The following is a 6849-nucleotide window of genomic DNA, read 5'->3' as shown; positions in this document are numbered from 1 at the left end:
GTGTACTCTTCTGGTTTGGGTGATTTTGTGGTTGATGTCAATGAACAGCAGCAGCCACACCTCAGCCATCCATGCAGGAAACCAATTGAGAGTTGCTTCTGGTAAGGAGCTTTGCCCTACCTTTATACATAAAGGTGTTTTGTTGGTGGATTTGACACAGCAAGTTGGCTCAGTAAGCTCAATGCTAGTGATTGCAATGGCACCAGGTGCTGTGGGATACAGAGTGCAACAATTTGAAGACACAGGTAGATAACCACTGCCTACACTCACTGCTAAAGATTGTTCAGAGCACGTCCATGGTCATCCGTCTTTCAGATGAGACTTAAACCGAGGCCCAGTCTGCTCTCTCAGGTGGACTTAAAAGATTTCATGGCACTATTTCGAAGAAGAGCAGGGGAGCTATCCCTGGTGTCCTGGCCAATATTTATCCCTCAATCAACATAACAAAAAACAGATTATCTGGTCATTATCACATTGTTGTTTGTGGGAGCTTGCTGTACTCAGTTGGCTGCCACGTTTCCTACAATGACTACATTTCAAGAGCACTTCATTGACCGTAAGACGCTTTGGGATGTCCTGAGGTCGTGAAAGGCGCGCGATATAAATGCAAGTTTATAAGTTCTAAGTTACATGTTAAGGCGAGCAGGGCTTGTGTCTGAACTGCATCTCCCAGGATGCCGTCTTGTAGCGCAGGGTCTGAGTCGGCGGTCGGCCGGGATGAGGAGGAGCTAGACTGAGCAGGGAGGAGAGAAGCTTCCCCTCCCGGCGGACGCTACTTTAGTTGGGGAGCGGAGAGCTCGGCGAGTGGGAATGTGTTGCGATTGAGTTTCCGCTGCAAAAATTGAGAGCGGCTGGTCTGGATTTGCGCACAAAATTACACACTTGTAACAAAAACCTAATCGGGTAAGCGAAAGTTGCGTTGTATCTTCTTCCGATATAGAAGATTGCGGAATAGACTGGTTATGTTTCAGTGATTGCAAATTATTTTATTTTAAATATCCGTGCAGCTGGGGCCAGCATTCCCTCCGATTTGAGCCCAAATGTTGCCAGCGATGCTTTCATTTATTCCCTGTATTTATATGTAGAATATTACATCTGCATTGTGTGTGTGTGTTTCTTTGGTTTTAGAATAATTAATTTAATACTTTAAAATCTTTCCCAATGTGCAGTCACACGGTTATAAGGCACGTCTGATATCGTCTTGTAATTGAGTGCATTGGAGCTCGCCTCTGTGGGAAACACAAAGAGGCGAGTCTGGCTCCCGGGCAGTGACAGGCTTGAATTATAAACATGATGATTTATTTTGTGTGTGTGATCAGGGGGCGCTCTGCTATAATAGACTCCCTAACACGGTATAGCAGAGCGTTGGTGAATGTGTTGAGCGATTTTAAAAAGACATCGATACCAAAAGTGGTTAAAATGCTGATGATTCATGGTAAGAACTGGAAATCATGTTAATTCCAATTCCCGGGCCACGCATTGCACAAGCTGTGTAGCTCACCCATATTGTTATGGGCTATGAGGAGAGCGTGAGGGGGTAGGATTTTTTGCGTCGCTCCAGCAAGGAGACAGCATACATCGGATTTCTACAGTGCTATTTGAGCTAAGATGCTGCTATCTTCCCTTCATTTACCAGAGATTTTAAAGCCGCTTTTATATTTCTAGAAAATATTTTATATTGCTTTTATATATTGATAATTGTACATGGCTTTTATATATTGATATTTTCTGTGCGTGAACCGGTTTCCTAGTGTTAAATCCTGTTTCTGTAGATTGGTGGCAGACTTGTCGACCCAAATAGCCTTTCTCCCGTCTCTTCCCAGTCGACTGTTAGTGATGTGATATAATTTCTGAGAAGTGCAGTTGTATATCATTTAATTCGTGTTCATCCCCTATATTTAAGAGCAATATATACTGTGCATGATTGTAATATTGCATCTGGGGTTTTCTCTCTGAGTCTGCTAACTATTTTGGTGAATTTATTTGCAATACATATTTTTAAAGCGTTGAAATGTATTAGTACTTTAAATAATTTTTATTTATTTTGCGGGGAAAGGAATAGTTTGGTTAAAATGCAGTTGACAGTTTGGAGGCAAACCAAACTACTGATTGCAACTTCCAAGTCAGTGCGGGGAAAGAAGCGGGGTCTTCGTGCTGACGTCACTCGTCAGTCAGTGCGGGGGGAAAGGGGCGTGACCTTCGTGCCGACGTCACGCGTCAGCCTGCCAGACAAACGCGGGGGGGGGCCATACGCTGACGTCACGCGCATCCGCTCTGCCGTCTTCGGGTCGTTTAAACAAGATGGCGGATCGGGCAGAGGTCCTCGTTGAGCGGTTGTAAATTTAACTTTAATGTTAAAGTACGGACGGGGGAGAGGAGAAAGCATTGGTAAGTTCTTTTATTTCGATTATTCTATTTAGAGTACGTATATTAAAACAGAACTTTTACATGAAAATTGGCGAACAATCTAACTTGACGCTCGTTTGTATCCGGCCTGCTTTGTGTTGCGAGGGGGAAACTCAGAAATTCTCTGCAGCGCCTGGTTTGGAAGCTGTTGAGGAATTATCGTTAGATCCTGATTCCCCCTCCCTTCATTTCTGGGCTGGCTCCCCACACTTTCCCCAAGAGCTGTGCTTGAGTCTCGTGAACTAGAGGTAGGGGCCCGAGGTGGGGGGCTTTGTCTTGTGATGGGTCTCGTCTGAGATACAATGTGTGCTAAACTCGTAACCTACTGTGGGTGGAGGAAAATATTACAACCGTATTAGGATACGAGTTTATTTTTCTCCATTCTCGCTTATGGTTGTTCGAGAATCGTTTTTGCTGACAGCTTTATTTCTCTAGATAAAATGTACAATTCTTAGTTGCGTTCGATGCCCAGTTCTTTGGGATAATCTCAGACAAGGTACAGAATTGTGTATGTTTTGTATGGGAAACAAGGGAAAGCATTTCTGCGTGACTGCTGTTTTCCCAATCTGCCCCTTATCTTTTGGAGTTGTAGTATCAGAAATGACTGAGGTAGAAATCTAATCTAAAATTTGTCTAGCCAGTGAGCATTACGTAGTTTGAAATCTGAAAGATGCTAGGAATTAAGATTTATCATTTGGACAGAGACTGTCCCTGCGAACATTGTTCACTTGGATCTTCCCACTGGCAAAACATGACAACGTTTCTTCTATTTATGTAATGAGTATAATTACAAATGGGTAATTAGAGGGTTAATAAAGCACTAAAAATGATAAGCAAAAGCAGACTTAAAACAAAGAAAAGTGTTGCTGAATGTAGAAGTCCTGCTTTAATTACCAGGATGTGTATGGAACGATGCAAACAATATAATTTGTAGATTGTTGTTACAAACTAACTGGCTCTCTTGCAATAGTTATAAATCATAGAATGTTACAGCACAGAAACCAGCAATTAGGCACAGCAAATATTTCTCCTTTTTTCTCCACTTGAGCCAGCAAGTCAATCTCACTTGCCTGCTCAGTCCCCTTTCTCTTTCATATTTTTCCCAGGAATTATCTAATTCCCAATAGAATTAATAAATTATTTTAATCAAAATATCCAGGTCCAGGAGCAATATTGTTTTCACCTCCATCTCCCCCTTAAATGGTTATTATAGATGCTGAATCATGTTTAGTTCTCATGCAGATGATTTTTTTTGTAGTATTTTAAATGGAACAGAAGTTGTGAGCCATCGTAAAACCTCATAAGAAATGTGTGGAACTAATAACCCAATGGGAATCTATTCCAGATGATTTTTGAAATCTGTTCCAAGCTATAACTATAAATTACCATTTCTAGATTAAGTGATTGCTGAAGTCTGCATATTTGAGTAGTTCACATCCTTAACTGATCATAAAACTCAATTAAACTTGATAGCATATATCTACTGAATATTTTGTGCTGCCAACTGGAAAATAAAAGCCTTAAAATTCTTGAATTTAAGCAATAGGTAGGTGTGTGCTGTGTAATTCAGAATTTGTGATCTTTGCAGGTTATATGCTTCAGTTGGCTGGTATAAAGTAGGAGATGCAGATCCCATAAATGCAAAAGTGTGAAAATAGTCCCATTTTTCTAACCATGCCTTTGTATTCTGAAGAACAGACCTTCTGAAAAATGTATAGTACCCCTTTTCATGCCAGAAAACCAAATATGTGGATTTCAAAATATAGATGAATGTTTCCAGCAGTATTTCAGATGGCTGAGATTATTCCCAAAAAGAGCACTTCAAACATTTAACCATTACTTAAAGCTGACATCTTGTTGTCTTGCTTCCATCCAGAAGCAATTATAAGTTTTCTTTGCTGGCAATCATAATCGGTGTTTAGCAGCACTCTACTCGTGTTTTGTATTTGTTTTTTAAATGTGTGAGGGGATGCAACATCTTTGTTTATAATAGTGTTTTTAGTATAAATATTGGACTCCTTTCAGGATTTAAATTATTTGATGGATAAATGTGCTTAAGTGAATTGTGCAAAGTACATAAATGATCCAATTTTGGAAACTTAATATGGTAACCTAGAGGTTTGGAGCTACTGGCCAGCAGTTATCCCGTGTTGTCAAGTCTCTTATACTTCTATGAGACGACTTGTTAAAAGCAGGCTTGTTTGGAGTATGAGTAGGGGCATAGAAACATAGAAGATAGGAGCAGGAGTAGGCCAATCGGCCCCTCGAGCCTGCTCTGCCATTCAGTGCGATCATGGCTGATCATCCAAATTCAGTACCCTGTCCCTGCTTTCTCCCCATACCCCTTGATCCCTTTAGCCTTAAGAAATATATCCAATTCCTTCTTGAATATATTTAATGAATTGGCCTCTACTGCCTTCTGTGGTAGAGAATTCCACAGGTTCACCACTCTCTGGGTGAAGAAATTCCTCCTAATTTCTGTCCTAAATGGCCTACCACTTATCCTTAGACTGTGACCCCTGGTTCTGGACTCCCCGACCATTGGGAACATCCTTCCTGCATCTAGTCTGTCCAGTCCTGTCAGAATTTTATAAGTTTCAATGAGATCCCCTCTCATTCTTCTAAACTCCAGCGAGTACAAGCCCAATCGACCCAATCTCTCCTCATACGTCATTCCTGCCATCCCAGGTATCAGCCTGGTGAATCTTCGCTGAACTCCTTCCATGGCAAGAACATCCTTCCTCAGATAAGGCGACCAAAACTGCACACAATACTCGAGATGTGGTCTCACCAAGGCCCTGTACAACTGGAGCAAGACATCCTTGTTCCTGTATTCAAACCCTCTCGCTATGAAGGCCAACATACCATTTGCCTTCTTAACCGCCTGCTGCACCTGCATGCTACCAAAAGCTTGGGGGTGTTTTTTGAAAAAATAGCGGTGCATCACTGGCAAACATAATATTGGGATATGGAGAGGTGTGTTGCTGGTAACACAACAAAGGAGTTCTTTACTATAGGATTTTTTACAGATGTTCCTGGATCAGGCCAGGAGTGACAAGATAATTTTACAGTTGACAAAAGGCAAAATACTACGGATGCTGGAAATCTGAAACAAAACCAGAAAATGTTGGAAATACTCAACAGGTCAGGCAGCATCTGTGGAGAGAGAAACAGAGTTAACGTTTCAGGCCGATGACCCTTTGTCAAAACTGGAAAAGGTTGCAGATGAAACAGGTTTTAAGCAAGTGCAGAGGCTGGGAAAGGGGGCAGGGAGGCAAGAACAGTGGGGAAGGTCTGTGATTGGGTGGAGGGCAGGAATGTTTAAATGACAAAAGGGATGGTGGTGCAAGGCAAAAGGGGGTGGTAATGGAACAAGTAAAGAAACAAAATTTGGGCCTCACAGCGCCAGGGACCCGGGTTCGAATCCGGCCTCGGGTGACTGTCTGTGTGGAGTTTGCACATTCTCCCCGTGTTTGCGTGGGTTTCCTCCGGGTGCTCCGGTTTCCTCCCACAGTCCAAAGATGTGCGGGTTAGGTTGATTGGCTATGATAAATTGACCCTTAGTGTTAGGGGGATTAAATATGTGGGGTTACGGGGATAGGGTGGGATATGTGTTGGTGTAGGGGTTACGGGGATCGGGTGGGATATGTGTCGGTGCAGGCTCGATGGGCTGAAATGGCCTCTATCTGCACTGTGGGGTTTCTGTGATTCTGTGAATACCCGCTGTCTGGGGAAAAAATGGGAGCAGTGGTTATGATCTGAAATTGTTGAACTCAATGTTGAGTCCAGAAGGCTGTAAAGTGCCTAATAGAAAGGTGAGGTGCTGTTCCTCGAGCTTCCATTAAGCTTCATTGGAACAGTGTAGGAGGCCGAGGATTAAAATACGTCTTGTCCAGGTGGCCATTGTTTCTTGGTGAGCCCAGAGACAGTAGGTTGTTTGCATTCTAGCCCACAAGGAAGACATTGAAGACTTTGACCCTGTCTTCTCGGCATCCATGCTTGCACTTTCCAGCAGACATTACTGCATAGCAAATGGGAGCAGGATACCTTTCTTCTCGCTCCCCTCTGCTGTTCCATATTCCTGCTAAGGACAATTTTATAATGTCTTTACTACTGGGACAGGTGCAATTTGGAATGTTTATCATCAGTACCTTCACACCACAGCAAGTAGGTCATTTGCCCATTGACTAATCAGAGCCTCCTAAATAACAGCTTAAATTATCAGCTATTTTGAGCAGTGAACCTACTGGTGTGATTTACTTCTGCACTTCCCAGAAAGTGGAAATGTCGAACAAAAACCGGGATCAAAGTAATTTGCGAACGACCGGCACCAGCATTCTGGCAAGCACTGTGTATTCCTTTGGGAAAAGTAGATCTATCTTGTATTTGGATATTAATCAAAAATGGTCAGCATGTGGTTTCCCCAGTGACTTAGCTGATTAA

General features: G+C 42.5%; 1 protein-coding gene across 2 annotated transcripts in view; it reads left to right on the top strand.

The window, feature by feature from the left end:
* Window positions 1-755: 755 nt before the first annotated feature.
* The window catches only part of peli1b (pellino E3 ubiquitin protein ligase 1b), a 45680-nt gene continuing 39586 nt past the window's right edge, over window positions 756-6849 (top strand). Inside the window, exon 1 of one of the 2 annotated variants that reach the window (XM_085981593.1) lies at window positions 756-903. The gene's annotated coding sequence lies outside the window, so the exon portion shown is untranslated. Of the gene's footprint in view, window positions 904-2267; window positions 2389-6849 lie in introns of those variants that run through there. The other variant, XM_085981592.1, reaches the window with a different exon arrangement.

Source organism: Somniosus microcephalus, chromosome 3 (genome assembly GCF_052327205.1).
Source record: "Somniosus microcephalus isolate GS21.2 chromosome 3, FLI_Smic_1.0, whole genome shotgun sequence".
In the NCBI taxonomy this organism is placed as follows: Eukaryota; Metazoa; Chordata; class Chondrichthyes; order Squaliformes; family Somniosidae; genus Somniosus; species Somniosus microcephalus.
The sequence above is the reverse complement of the archived record's forward strand: the minus strand, read 5'-3'. Positions and strand labels throughout refer to the sequence as shown.